The sequence below is a fragment of the Podarcis gaigeae genome (genome assembly GCF_964106915.1).
Source record: "Podarcis gaigeae genome assembly, chromosome: 6".
Taxonomy (NCBI): domain Eukaryota; kingdom Metazoa; phylum Chordata; class Lepidosauria; order Squamata; family Lacertidae; genus Podarcis; species Podarcis gaigeae.
Genome location: NC_139682.1, coordinates 13,235,926 through 13,251,578, shown reverse-complemented (window position 1 = coordinate 13,251,578; position 15,653 = coordinate 13,235,926). Strand labels below are relative to the sequence as shown.

General features: G+C 44.7%; 1 long non-coding RNA gene across 1 annotated transcript in view; it reads right to left on the bottom strand.

The window, feature by feature from the left end:
* Positions 1-14,168, bottom strand: part of LOC310847234 — a 98,357-nt gene extending 84,189 nt beyond the window's left edge. Inside the window, exon 1 of the long non-coding RNA XR_014565704.1 lies at positions 12,484-14,168. This is a non-coding gene — a long non-coding RNA (uncharacterized lncRNA). The remainder of the gene's footprint in view (positions 1-12,483) is intronic.
* Positions 14,169-15,653: the final 1,485 nt, after the last annotated feature.

Here is a 15,653-nt window from a genome sequence, read left to right as displayed (position 1 = left end):
CCCTCCTCTATGTGACATCCTTTTATATATTTGAACATGGCTATCATATCACCCCTTAACCTCCTCTTCTCCAGGCTAAACATGCCCAGCTCCCTTAGCCGTTCCTCATAAGGCATCGTTTCCAGGCCTTTGACCATTTTGGTTGCCCTCCTCTGGACACCTTCCAGTTTGTCAGTGTCCTTCTTGAACTGTGGTGCCCAGAACTGGACACAGTACTCCAGGTGAGGTCTGACCAGAGCAGAATATAGTGGCACTATTACTTCCCTTGATCTAGATGCTATGCTCCTATTGATGCAGCCCAGAATTGCATTGGCTTTTTTAGCTGCCGCGTCACACTGTTGGCTCATGTCAAGTTTGTGGTCAACCAAGACTCCTAGATCCTTTTCACATGTACTGCTCTCAAGCCAGGTGTCACCCATCTTGTATTTGTGCCTCTCATTTTTTTTGCCCAAGTGCAATACTTTACATTTCTCCCTGTTAAAATTCATCTTGTTTGTTTTGGCCCAGTTCTCTAATCTGTCAAGGTCGTTTTGAAGTGTGATCCTGTCCTCTGGGGTGTTAGCCACCCCTCCCAGTTTGGTGTCATCTGCAAATTTGATCAGGATGCCCTTGAGTCCATCATCCAAGTCATTGATAAAGATGTTGAATAAGACCGGGCCCAAGACAGAACCCTGTGGCACCCCACTAGTCACTCTTCTCCAGGATGAAGAGGAACCATTGATGAGCACCCTTTGGGTTCGGTCAGTCAGCCAGTTACAAATCCACTGAGTGGTAGCATAGTCAAGACCGCATTTTACCAGCTTCTTTACAAGAAGATCATGGGGCACCTCCGTTCCAGGAGTTGGGGTGCCTGGTCCCATCAATCTTAGAGGCATTTACATACATAAACCTGCATAGCATACGGCAGCAACTGTCCTAGAAACCCAACCTCCCCCCCCCCCCGATGGAAGCTTTTAATTTCATCCATCATAGGCTCTTTGGTAGCAAGCAAAATGCTTTGCATTCTTGAATCTGCATCAGACCACCGGCCCATCTGTCTGGCCCAGCATTGTACCCTTGTGAAGTCTTTCCTGATTGTACTACCTGAGATCAATTAACTGGATATTGAATCTGCAAAGCATGTGCTTTGCAACTGAGCAATTTATTCTGTGATCTTCCTGTGAGTAATGTATTAGTTTAAAGATGAGGATCTGTAGTCAGGCCACCCTATGAGTTTTTGGATGGGCGAAAATTTGAATACAGTGGTTCAACAATCAAAGCCAACATTCTGGCCACCAAATCTCATGCTACCTCTCGTAGTATTACTCTGCTTCTTACATTGGGGTCTTCTCCTTGCTCTTTAGCAGTTCTGGAGTTGCAAAAGAAGGGTCCAGTTATTGCCCTGCAAGTAAGAAAGAGACAAACTCCCGCTCCCGCCCCTTATGAATTATGGAGGAAAACGGATCCTTTTTACTTTCCCCTACAAAATGCGGCTGGACGGATTTGTCTGCAATTTGGCAGGCTTAGTCCACTCTAGAGGACTTGTGTGACTGTAAATTTTATCCACTTTGGCCCAAAGGGAGAAAAGTTATTGCTTTTATACAGAGTGGCTCAGAAACACACAGAGACTGAAGCAGAGAGAACAGAGCGCAACTCAGAAATAGATCAGATTTTTTAAGGCATAGAGATACAGCAGATCTTGTTCCCTGTGCATACTCCTAACATGTACATCTGAGTAAATAAAGATCAGGGCTTCTTTCCTCCTACTTCAAGGGGGAGGTTGGTTGCTGCCATTGTTACGCACTTGGGAGTCAGAAACCAACTAGATCCTGATCTACCTTCTTCTACCACACTTTCATATTAGCTTAATGGTAGCTTGTCATAATACAATACCATATCATATTCAGCAACTGTACTGTATTTGAGGAGTTGTCCTCAGTGTTGCCTCCTGCAAAAGCCCCAAGCTTCCACAGCTATATGTAATCTGTGGCAAGAAGAATCTGGTCAGGTTTACGTTCCCTTGTCTGACACTGTGCGGTGCTAACCCAACTCCAATCAGCAGACAGGACAAAGAAGGTGCTGTGAAATTTCAGACTTGTAAGGGAAACCCTCTGATAAATACCAGTGCCCCCCCCATCCCCAGGACAGGACAGGATAACATTACACACTAAATTAAAACTACGGGAAAGCATATTTAGTCCTGTGGCAAGAGTTTTGCAATAGGCAGACCATATTAAAATGGGAATGGCTCCAAAATATTCAGGACAAACTTATTGGCTGAACAGGGAGGGGGAGGGATGGGACCAGTCAAAGGAACATTTGTGAGTAGAAAGCTCTAATTTTTTGTCACTTTGGCGTGTGCGCTACTTAAAAGTAGAAGAACATTCCTTTTTATCACAAATCCATGATGTTTCCTGTTGTAACAGGAAAATTGACATGCTGTACCAAGTAAGAGAAAGGTACGAAAGTCTGCTGTACCATCTGGTTTCACAACACTGCGTATGCAGTTGAACCAATGGCAGTCGTATTTTAGGGTGCGGGGAGAGAAACCCAACCTCTTGCAGCTTCTACTGTGTATAATCCCCTCCTTTAAGCACCCACAGTCAGAACAACACTGTCTAGTAACTGGCGCCCCTTCTTTACATAAACAGATACTTGAGCCTCCATCATAGCACCCATGGGCACCAGTGCCCCCTGCCCCAAGATCTATCAGGGTGCCTGCCATGCTCCCTAGTCCCTTTCGTGCCAGATTGTGAACTAGAATAGCCATATGAATTCCTCGTCGCTCTCCCAAGTACAGTGGTACCTCGGATTAAGTACTTAATTCCTTCCGGAGGTCCGTACTTAACCTGAAACTGTTCTTAACCTGAAGCACCACTTTAGCTAATGGGGCCTCCTGCTGCTGCTGTGCCGCCGGAGCACGATTTCTGTTCTCATCCTGAAGCAAAGTTCTTAACCTGAAGCACTATTTCTGGGTTAGCGGAGTGTGTAACCTGAAGCGTATGTAACCCGAGGTACCACTGTAGTAGTAGTAGTAGTAGTAGTAGTAGTAGTAGCAGTAATAATAATAATAATAAATTATTTGTACCCTGCCCATCTGGCTGGGTTTCCCCAGCCACTCTGGGCGGCTTGCAACAAAGATTAAGAATACATTAAAATGTCACCCATTAAAAACTTCCCTGAACAAATACTGAAAACACTGCCTCCTTATAAGCCTAATTGGCCAGCAGACCAAAAGAGAAGGCAGTTTTCTCTGCTGGTAGCATCCTATTAGAAGAGACAGGACAGTTTTAATTGGATGCTACCAGCAGGAGGGAGCATGGGCTCAGAGACGAGGAGATAGCAAGGCCTGGCTGCATCTGTGCTTTCGTAGTTGAAAGAAAGGTACATAATGGGAGAATGAAAAAAAAAAACAGCCAGGGCCCATGGGAGGGTTAAAAATGGATCAGTAGAGGGGTTGCAGGGGGAGAAAGTAAAAATGGAACAGCTGAGAAAGGGACAAAGGACAGAGCAGTCAAGGCTGGTGAGAAAGAGAGAAGTTTGCGTATAAGAATGATCCAGGAGAGAAAGTGTGTGTAATGTTGGCTGTCAGACATAAAGTCTTCCTTGCATGAAGCCGATATTTTATGTTCCGTGAAATGGGCAGTTTGCTTGCCAGACAGAGATGGAGGGAAAATAGTTTATGGCTTCTGTCTGTCCATGCATTTCAGCCTGGATAGCTCAGTTGGTTAGAGCAGGGGTCAGCAACCTTTTTCAGCCATGGGCTGGTCCACTGTCTCTCAGACCATGTGGTGGGCCAGACTATTATTTTTTTTGGGGGGGGAATGAACAAATTCTTATGCCCCACAAATAACCCAGAGATGCAATTTAAATAAAAGCACACATACTACTCATGTAAAAATAAGCGGATTCCCAGACCATCCGCGGGCCAGATTGAGAAGGCAATTGGGCCGCATCCGGCCCCCGGGCCTTAGGTTGCCTACCCCTGGGTTAGATAATGCCAAGGTTTCAGGTTCAATCCCCATATGGGACAGCTGCATATTCCTGCATTGCAGGGAGTTGAACTAGATGACTCTCAGGGTCCCTTACAACTCTATGGCCATCTCAGCAGCTGTTCAGTGACATAAGGACACAGGAGGAACCATGCTGGGACAGATGAGGAGGCCGTGGTATGCACCTGGCTTCCCACCAGCAGAAACACCACACTTGCGATGAAGGAGAGGGGCAATTAGGAGGGGAGTTTGGCACTGTGCGGATGCACTGGTGGGAATGCAGGACTGGCTCTGCCGGTGCACTTGCACAGCACCAGCCTCTCACGCCTGATAAGTGCAGCAATGCTGCTGCTGGTAAGCCAGGTGTGTGCCAGGATCCTTCCCCTTTGCCTGCCCCTGGATCAGACCAGAGGCCTCTCTAGTCCAGTATTCTCACAGTGACCAGCCAGATGCTCGTGGGAAGCCTACAAGCAGGCCATTAGTGCCATCAAAACTGCCCACAATTTACAGTATAGTGATGTTGACCACAACAGCATCCAGTATTGTGGGCCCTATTTCACAGAACTCTCTTCCAGCTGAGGTCAGACAGGCCCCGCTCTCTGTTGGACTTCTGGCATGTATGGAATAGTTTTTTATTCTAGCAGGCATTTTGTCTTCCACTATGGGGAATAATATGGGACGCGGGTGGCGCTGTGGGTTAAACCACAGAGCCTAGGACTTGCCGATCAGAAGGTTGGTGGTTCGAATCCCTGCGACGGGGTGAGCTCCTGTTGCTCGGTCCCTGCTCCTGCCAACATAGCAGTTTGAAAGGACAAAGTGCAAATAGATAAATAGGTACCACTCCGGCGGGAAGGTAAACGGCGTTTCCGTGCGCTGCTCTGGTTTGCCAGAAGTGGCTTAGTCATGCTGGCCACATGACCCGGAGGCTGGACGCCGGCTCCCTCGGCCAATAAAGCGAGATGAGCGCCGCAACCCCAGAGTCGGTCACGACTGGACCTAATAGTCAGGGGTCACTTTACCTTTTTTATGGGGAATAATGTAGGTGGGAGCTCAGGCATTGAACTCTGGAATGGGAAGAGATATATCACAGGTTTCTAAGAATTCCCTATGTTCATAGAATCATAGAGTTGGAAGGGACCCTGAGGATCATCTACTCCAGTGTTTCCTAAACTTGGGTTGCCAGCTGTTTTTCGACTACAACTCCCATCATCCATAGCTGGCGAGACCAGTGGTCAGGGATCATGGGAATTGTAGTCCGAAAACAGCTGGAGACCCAAGTTTGGGAAACAGTCCAACCTCCTGCAATGCAGGAATATGCAGCTGTCCCTTATGGGGATCGAACCTGCAACCTTGGCATTATCAGCTTTCTTTAGCAAACAATGAATTACTTGGCACGTTCTTTATTGCACTTCACATGACCTACCCTTTCTTCTGCCACTCTCCCATGTGAGCCACAGCTAGGGCTCATCCACACTTCCTCTCGTTCTGCTGCTTTCCCCCAGAGGGAAACTGGGCTTTAGTGCTCAATTGGAGTAATTCGGGTTTTCTGTGGCTTGCCATTTGTTCCAATTTAGAGACAGAGAGTGGGTTTTCCATGGGAAAGGAGCAGAGCAAGGGGGAAACTGCTCAGACCTGTTGTTTCTAGGCTTGGGACAGGTGGCAGTGTGGATGAGCCTGTAGTCTGTGTCCCCTTTTCTTCTTGGTTCTTCTATAGAGGTTTCTCATCCTGGCTGTTGCAAATTCTTCTGCTTCTCTTGCTTAGGAAACACATTATGCGCCCTGCAGTCCCAAAGATATCAAATGACTTTCACGTGGCATTGCTTCTGGTGTTGTGAAACTTAATTATAAAGTGACTTGCATAAGCTGCTGCAGACAGAAAAATATGCATGTGCATCAGCCTGCTCTTTTGCAGGGCCTTTTTTAAATTTTTAAAATCCAAGTCCTAACAATTAGAGCCACTGGAAAACTTCCTAAATAATGAAGTTTGTCAATGCAACGCAAAGCAAAATGAATCAGTTGTACACGTGCTGAGGTGTTTCTGGGGTGGGGTTGGGGGAGGGGATAGCTGCCCTGGACTCCTTTTGGAGGAAAGGCATAACAACAATAACAACTTTTTTCCATTAAAAATGAGATGCTGGTATTCTTATAAGTGTCATGGCACAAAACGGCTATGATAGGCAGCAAAAAAAAGAAAAGAAAAAAAAGAGGATGTGCACTCCATATCAGTAAGAACTATATAAACACAAACACACACACACACACACACACACACACACACACACACACAATAATGATAATATTTTGTGCTTCCCCCAAAACAAAAGCACTAAAGATTGAGTAGTAAACACTAGAGTTAATTGGCATTATGTTTAATGCCATTGTCAATCCTTTCTTTAGGACTAATACTTAAAGAGATCTATCTGCACACAGCAGGCCCAGCAGCAAAGCACTTGAGGAGAGGTTTCTCCTGCTATGTAGATAATTGGCGGGGGAAGCCTGCAGTTTGTCATAACAAAACTGTACCTCAGCAGGAGGCCTTTCCTGTCAAAAAATTTCCTCTGCTTAGCTGTGTGCCTCCCAATCCTTTCTAGTTACTGTTTGGGCTAACAAGTGGGAAAGGGATCGGCTCCTTTTGCTCCTTCCCAGCTGCACAGCATGTTTGCAAATGACAGGGGGCTTTTAATAAAAGCAATCTGGATATAAACACAAAGGCAGCTAGCACACTGGAGATTAAAAGAAAACGAAAGCCACAAGACTGAAAAAGCTGGCCTTCAGAGTACCCTAATGATGTATCATTGAAAAGGGTGCATCTCTCACAATCACTAGGGGACTGTTGCCTGTGTTGTTGTTTTTTACATGAATTGCTGGATCACCCATGCACAATGAGAAACAGGGACATGAACACTAATGGGCTATAAAGGTAAGAGAGTAAAGAAAGGACGCCTGTAACCCACAGGAACAGAAACTGATGAATTAATCCGGATCCAGCTCTGCCATTGAAGGCTCAAGTAGCCTCTCTGGCTAGAAACCTGGAAAGGAGAAGGTCAATGGGAATTAATAACGCATGGATACGGACTCTGTGGAATAAAGGCGAATGAGGGATGTGCTGCAAGGTGTAACTCTATATGCGAGAGGGCATAGAAGCTGGGAAGAAAAGAATTGAGAAGGTCACCCTCCTCCTCCACAGAATCACCAGGGTAGTAATTCTGGAACCAAATACATAGTTTGGTACTGTAAACATTGTCCTGAATTCTGAAGGTGTGCTCCTGACAACAGTGTGATGGAAAACAAAGAAGGCTATGAAGAAGAAGAAAAAATTAAGGCTGCAAAACGGTACATGTGGTTCAATGTAAGTATGTGAAGTTGTGTGTGTGTGTGTGGGAGGGAAATCCCTATACCACAACTACGGCAGGAATGTTCGTAAAATAAAAAAAGCCTTCTCTTGTGTTCTTAAATAATTACCAGGTAAGTTTTTAGCAGCGTCCTCATGTTTGTGTGTGCATTTTTAATGTTGTTGTTATTACTGCAGCTGTTTGGAAATTTTCTAGCTCTGCCTAAATTAGATTAAAATAAAAAAAAAATGGAAATGGGTGGGAAGGTCACCCCTCCCCCCTCTCCCTCCCCCCCCCCAATGTGTGGATACCTCTTTTCAAGGGGGCACATTTCCATTCCTGAGGCTGAACGGGAAGAATTTTGATGGGGCAAGGAGGAGAAGCAGTTTTTTTCAGTGCCCCATTTCAGAGGCCGGGTGAGAGGAACATGCTGGTTAGGTGTGGAGAAAGTATTTCTGAGGGCGTGGAACAGGAATGGTGGTTTGTTTGGCCAAGGCATTGTAAGGAAAGCATGTGCAAATGGCCGAGGAGGAGAGAGCAGCTAGGTTGTATTGTTGAGGGGTAGATGGACTGTGTATACCGTGTACATTTAAAGTAGAGTATTTCCCCCAAAGAATCCTGGGAACTGTTGCTTGTTAAGGGTGCTGGGAACTGTAACTCTGTTAGGGGTAAACTGCAGTTCTCAGGATTCTTTGGAGGAAGTCAAGTGCTTTAAATGGATGGTGTGTATCCAGGCAGCGCCGACCCTCCCATGAGGCGAGATGAGGTGACTGCCTCAGGTGGCAGCATCCACCAGGACATCAGATCCTGATATAGATTAGGGTTACATTACTAACAGTGCTTATCCTGTGAATAAATATGGAGGGACTGTGGGGGCAAGACAGTCTATTCTGTATCCTGAAGGGTTTTGACTTTTCTAGGCGGAGCTACGTCAGCTGAGTTTAAGCAGCTTTGGAGATTGTTATGCTTTTGCATGCTTTGACAGACTACTTGTATTGAATTTGGAAGGACCTGAACATATGTCCTGGAGCAAAATTACCAAGATTATTTACTCAATTTGATGCGGGTCCAATGGGCCCTCTTATAGGTTGCCTCCTGGCTCTCGGCTCTCATTTTGTTTCGTTAAAAATCCCACTTGCTTCAAATAAGCAGCAAAGTTGCCGGACTGACTGAAGTAAGCAAAGGGTTACTACGGTGACAACAGCACAGCATCCCTCCACCCTCCACTGTTTAGATTTTTGGAATGGGAACAGCTACTTATTAAGGCTGTTTTCATTACTGATGCTGTCTTTTTGTGAATGCTGTTAGCTTATAACAGAAAGCAGATGAGAACAATATTTAAATTAATGCAGCTATTGCACATTCAATTTACAAATGCAGGGAACTCATGCGTAGTTTTTAGAGTAAATAATTTGATGATGAGCTGGGGAATGGATGTTGGCTGGGTTTTGCTGGCTCTGTTTTGTTTCAGTTCCTCAGCCCTGTCATTTACTTGAGGACCAGGTTTGTCTGAGCATCTAACCAGTTTCCACGGCAATTCAGATAACATTTTTGCATCAGAACCACCAAGCCTGTAGTAGTTAAAGGGTGTTGGACAAGGTCCTGGGAAACCAGGGCTCAAATCCTTGTTCAGACATGAAGCTCACTGGATGACCTTGGGACTGTTACAGCATCTCACCGTAACCAAACACACAGGCTTCTCGTGAGGCTAAAATGGTATCATGATGCTGTCAGCGGCTCCCAGCTGGTTGCCCAGGAAAGTATAAAGACAAGGAAAAACTTCTTACAGTCCTTTTTGTCATACATTCTACTCATATTGATCCAGAACAGATTCCAATATATAGTTAGCAGAGTAAAAACTTAAACATGTTGCAGGATTCCCAAAAAATAGACCAGAGGCAGTTAATATTCCATGCAGCAGAGCTTTATGATCATAATATTCCATGCAGCAGAGCAAATGATCATAATGGTCACAAATCCAATACATTCCGGTTTGGCAGGGTCCATAAGAAATCCAGTTGCAGCAGACTTAACTTAAACTTATAATAACTTGTAATAAGACTAAAACCTTAACTCTAAGCATACTATGTATAGAATGTCACACCAGAAGGAAGAGAGAAAGAGAAACCCAGGCTCCTTCTGACCTTACTATTATAGTCAGCATGAGCTGGACAGAAGAAATAACAGAACCAGTTTAAACCAGCTGTGCTCAGCTTCTCTGAAGGAATAACCCAAACATCATGAACCTTCTGCTTGTTTCTAGGCAGAATAGAAACTTACACGTCAGCTAGAAACTGCACCAGTTTCTTTCAAACAGAGAAGCTTCCAGAACCCTCTTGAATTAATTAGAATAGGAAAGATCTCTACACATCAGATCAATACTCTCTTTACCCAGAAATGCAAACTAACTCTTTTTTTATTTCAAACTTTACAGAGAGAGGCTATAGAACCCAGCCTCTTGGACAGGGGTCAGCAAACTTTTTCACTGTCCCTCAGAAAGTGCAGGGGGGTGGACTATATATATATATTTTTTGGGGGGGATGAATGAATTCCTATGCCCCACAAATAACCCAGAGATGCATTTTAAATAAAAGGACAGATTCTACTCATGTACAAACACGCTGATTCCCGGATTGTCCGCGGGCTGGATTTAGAAGGCAATTGGACCGGATCCGGCCCCCGGGCCTTAGTTTGCCTACCCATGCTCTTGGATAATGGCGTTGTCCCAAGTGAATCTCCACCCCACTTCTCTCCCATTTCCTCATTCGTCATCATCACCACCTTCTCTGTGGGTGCTGCTAAGTGCCGTCTTCTGTCTTCAAGCTCTTTGCTCTCCTACTTTTAAGGATCGCTGGGTTCTGGGAGGTGGTGGGTCTGGAATGCTTTCTAGTGACAACATGTCAGCCAGCTGCTGCTCTGGCTCTGTCTGCTCTTCCTCTCCCATTATTTCCCAGCTTTCCCCCTCATCTGCCTCTGATCTGTGACCTCCCGCAAGCCACTTTTGTACATCTCTACTGTCTTCCTCTTCCTCCTCCCTGGAAGGGTCAGGATGGGGAGGTGGTCTCCACCATTCTTACTTCTCTGCCCAGCTCCTGACATTGCCCCCCTCTCCATTGCCCTCCTCCTCTGCCCAGTCCCTGACAAATGGGCAGGAAGAGAACCTCATGTGCCACCTTGAGGTCCATGGAGGAAAGGTGATGAATAATTTAAATGAATAGTGGGGCTGCTGGTTTAAAGCCCAGATTGGTTTTGTGGATTAGGTAATCCATGCTGACATGTTCTCTGGAACCCGGCCCCACAGCCAGCCTGCTAGGTCTCAAAAGCTTCCCATTTGGAAACTTGGAATTGTGTTCATCTTGTGGGGTTTCATGCTTACTTTGGTTGCCTTTCTGACCACAACTGCAAAGGCTGCAGGATGTGCTGGGGAAACCAACAAATGTGAGCTCATGTTGGGTTTTCTTCCTGAGATTAGCTCTAGTTCATGACTTGATTCCTGTATGCATGCATCTGGCAATAGGTTGTCCTCAACGATGTCTTTAATTCTTGTGCAGAAAATGTAATCTCAGGGGTGGTGGTCTAGCTTTATTAAGAGCACGAGGTATTTCTTTGTTCAGCTAACTTACCCAGTGGTCCCCATAACCTTCCCCTGCTATGCTGTGCCAGGCTAAATAGAGAGGTTCTAAATAGTGCAGTGCTACCGAGGCTAAAGTCAGGCGGAATATGAAAAGAGAATGCACATCCCTAAGCTGTTTGGTAAGCCTGGCTTCCTTCCAGCTTTGAAACTAAAATGAAAGATCTGCATACCAGCGAATCAAATGTTAGTTTTATTTTGTTTGTTTAATGATCTTAGAAAATAAAATCCACTCTTCGGTCCAAAGGCTTGCTGAGCAGCTTACATTCATTAAAACAAAAAAGCAATACAATGAAATTAAATTAGTAAAACCAACAGAACGTTAGCATAAACCAGAGGTCGGCAACTTAAGGCCCATGGGCCGGGAGCGGCTCATGAGGGTCGCTTAACTGGCCCATGAGCTGCCCCCGAACCGAGCCAACCGATCGGCAATTCCACGCGCGCTGTGCTAAACTGGTGCAGCGCGGGGACTCTCTTCCACGGCTCTGGAAATCACTTCTGCGCATGCCCAGACGCCGAAAACCACTTCTGCGCAGGCACAATTTTCAGTGTCTGGGCATGCGCAGAAGCGATTTCTGGAGCCGCAGACATGCGCAGGCGCTATTCCAAGCACAGTACATTTCCGAGCACAATTCAAAGTGTTGGTGCTGACCTTTAAAGCCCTAAACGGCCTTGGTCCAGTATATCTCCACCCCCATCGTTCTACCTGGACACTGAGATCCAGCACTGAGGGCCTTCTGGCAGTTCCCTCATTGCGAGAAGCCAAGTTACAGGGAACCAGGCAGAGGGCCTTCTCGGTAGTGGCGCCCGCCCTGTGGAATGCCCTCCCACCAGATGTCAAAGAGAACAAGAACTACCGGACTTTTAGAAGACATCTGAAGGCAGCCCTGTTTATGGAAGCTTTTAATGTTTGATGTATTACAGTATTTTAATATTTTTTTGGAAGCCGACCAGAGTGGCTGAGTATAAATAATTCTTCTTCTTCTTCTTCTTCTTCTTCTTCTTCTTCTTCTTCTTCTTCTTCTTCTTCTTCTTCTTCCAGTGTCTGGCCCATGGAGGATCTCTGCAGGAGTGACCTGGCCCATGCCTGGTAAGCCTTGCCGATCCCTGGCATAAATACATAACAAATGCTTACTGATCTAGAAAGGTCTGAGAAAATTAAAATGTCTTCAGCTGGTGCTGAGAAGTCATCAGAGCTTCAGGTGACCATACTGTACCTGAGAAGAGCATTGCAATGAGATAATTGTATTAGGTAGCAGGAACATGAGTGCTGAATTGGCAACTCCTAGATCCCTTGCTCATCTCAATTATTCTGCACCTGGCAAGGAATGCTGCCCCCTCCACCGCTCTGTCTCATCTATTCCATTGCGTTTCCTGCTACTTCACAATTTCCTCATTCACAAGAGGACCTCTCCTCTTTCCATGACTACTAAGATTACTCAGGAGAAAATAAAACTGCTAGTATCATGCTGGGATAGAAATCTATGGCCAACCACACTAAATACACAGAGTACAGTTGTGGTTGCTGTATCTCAAAATTCAGTGATACCTTGGGTTAAGAACTTAATTTGTTCCAGAGGTCCGTTCTTAACCTGAAACTGTTCTTAACCTGAAGCACCACTTTAGCTAATGGGGCCTCCCGCTGCTGCCGTGCCGCTGGAGCATGATTTCTGTTCTCATCCTGAAGCAAAGTTCTTAACCCAAGGTACTATTTCTGGGTTAGCGGAATCTGTAACCTGAAGCGTCTGTAACCCGAGGTACCACTGTATTGTTGTGAATTTTGTGGGGTTAGTCGGTATGATGCCTGAATCCCTTTCAGTTCTTGGGATCCAGGATCCAGCAAGGGTTAAAATATAATGTAGGAGTTAATTGTTGAAATGGCCAGGCCAGCTTCTTGTTGAGTTAATGGGCCTAAGCCCATTAAGAAGTGACTCTGTGGCAGAGAGCAAATGGGTGGAGCCCCTTCCCTCACCTGGCTGGAAGTGAGAAAAACAAAAGCCAGAGTGGTGTGCGAAACCTTGGGTAGAAGCAGGCAGAAGACAAAGAGTGAGAACCATGTTAGATTTCTGTTTGATTCCAAGGCTATGACTGTGGGAGAAGCAAGACCTCTTGGGGTGTTAATGCTGTGAGCCCCTCCATTGTAGGCTCAGGTTGTATATACAGTATGTGTGAATAAGCCATATATCATAAAGACACCATAGTCTCCACTGTTCCTCATTACAAGGAAACTGAACCCTGGGTAAGGGCCTACAACACCTGGAATCTCTCACCACTCAGAGATTGGGGTGGCATGCAGCAATATCATACAGCTGTAAACTTGTACTTTTGGAGGGATTGCCATCCTATCCAGAGAAGACTCAGCACCACCTACAAAGTCATATGAAGCATCATTAGTTCTTCTGTGTTGCCACGACTGAACTTCAGCAAAGGTGAGTTCTGCATGCTGGCTCTCTTGCTAAACTTGCCCCAACCGCTCACAATTTAAGTTGTTTTTAAAAGCATTCCATTAATGTTTTGATGTGTCTACTCAGCTTAATTTTCTAAAGCAAACTTAAACAAACAAAACTGCTCTTGGGATGAGAGAAGAGAATATTTTTCAGTGGCATCGCATGGGATAGCCCATTAGTGCCGCAGACAGCTTCCGACCAGTAATATGAATTTTCAGAACTGTTCCTCCTTTTCCCTTGCCCATAAGCTTGACCGTGGAAGAGCAAGGTATGTTTGTACTAAACACGCCAAATGCCCTCTCAGAAAAGCCCTATTGTTCTAAAATTTTGTGGCATTCTTCGCCTTTGGGTGACCAGATGCCAGTTAGGGCATGGCTGCTGTGTCTTCAACAGTTGTGTAGAAAAGGATGTTTTTGTCACATTTTCCTGGCAACTACAGTTTGTGGTTTGGATAGAAAATGCAACTTCAGAAGTGCAATTGATTGTGGTAGTGGTCGGCATTAATATATTCCCCCTAGACAAAGGATTAGAAGAATGAAGTGGTTTGCTGAAGAAGTGCAACCTCTGAGCAGATGGCTCTAGCCAATCCAAGTTTCCCTTCAAGGACCCAAGACTTGTGGAAATAATTAATTAAAATGGCACGCATACACAAGTGAGTTCCCCAATGACTTTTGAGAGAGAGTATCCACCCTTTTTTGACTGAGCTATGCTTGTATAGAGGAGGAGGCTTCAAGAGTCCTGTGGACTCCTGGGAAGTCTCTGTATCCACGTGTCAAACACACATGGTCCTTCTGAGACCTCGTAGCTGAGACCTCGTTTGACACAGCTTGTTGTTCTCAATGGGTACAAAGCTTCATTTTTCTGGTTTGGGAAGCCCTGCCAAGTGGTTGGCTAAGTGCAACATTATTATTAATTTTTTTTTTTTACACATTCCCTTCCCTTCCCTGCTCCCCCACCCCATTCTGGTCTCTGTGTCACAGAGCTAGAGTTACGTCCAAGCTGGTGGTGCTTAAAGTTCTATCTGCATAACTACTCACCTCAAGTCACTCACTTTTTTTTGGTACATTAATATTTATTGAATTTTATAACAAATAATGATACAAATCTCATTCATCATGTTATTTACAATTATTCTCCCTCCCCTCCTCTGGGCTTCCCTCAACTCCCCCTCTGCTGAGTTATTTCGTTTTATTTATTGCATCCTGTTTTTCCAAAACAAAAATAAAATCCCTTATCATTTCTCTGAAATATCTGTTACTCAAATGAAATTGTGAATGTTTATTCAAATCCTGGCAGTGAATCCAGTCCCTTTTGTTGTTTCTGCAAATAAACTGTAAATGGTTCCCAGACTCTTTTGAAGTCCTTTTTGTCTTTCTCTCATAGTTTATCTGTTAGCTTATCCAATTCTGCATAGTTTATCAATTTTTCTTGCCGTTGTTCCTTTGATGGTATTTCTTCCATCTTCCAGTATTGTGCAATCCAAGATTCTTGCCACTGTTGTAGCATACATAAATAATGTCCATTTTTCTTTTGGTAGTTCTTGATTTGAGATACCTAACAAAAAGGCTTCAGGGTGTTAAACAAAATTCATTTTAAACATTTTTTTCAATTTATTGTATATCATTTCCCAATATTTTTAAATGCATTTGCATTTCCACCACATTTGATAAAATGTTCCTTTCTTTTCCTTACATCTCCAACATCTGTTGTTTTCTTTCCTAAACATCTTTGCCATTTTCACTGGTGTGATATACCAGCTATACATCATTTTCACAAAATTCTCTCTTAATAGTATGTAATCTGTGAATTTTATATCAACTTTCCACAATTTCCCCTAACTTTCAAACTGAATGTTGTGTCCCACATCCTGAGCCCATTTAATCATAACTGATTTAACCTCTTCATCTTTGGTTTCCCACTCTAATAAAATACTATATGCTTTTTTTAATACCTGAAGTCACTCACTGAAACTCCCACTGTTCTGCATGCAGGCATGTTACCAGTTGCACCGCTACTCCAATTCAGAAGAAGCTATTCTCCTTGCATTCCAAAAATGCTCCACCCCCAGAACTTTGTGCATTGGGCAAAAGGGGGAATTTGCATGATTTGGGTTGTCAGTCATGTGGAGAACCCCATGGGTTGAAAGTACAAAGTTGTCAGTGTCTGTCTGTTAAGGCTTCATAAGACTCTTCCTCCCCCCCCCCCCCCATTTTTGCTGCAACATACTGACATCGCTGCAGCTCTGGAAATAATTTTTAAATTTGTATAGTAC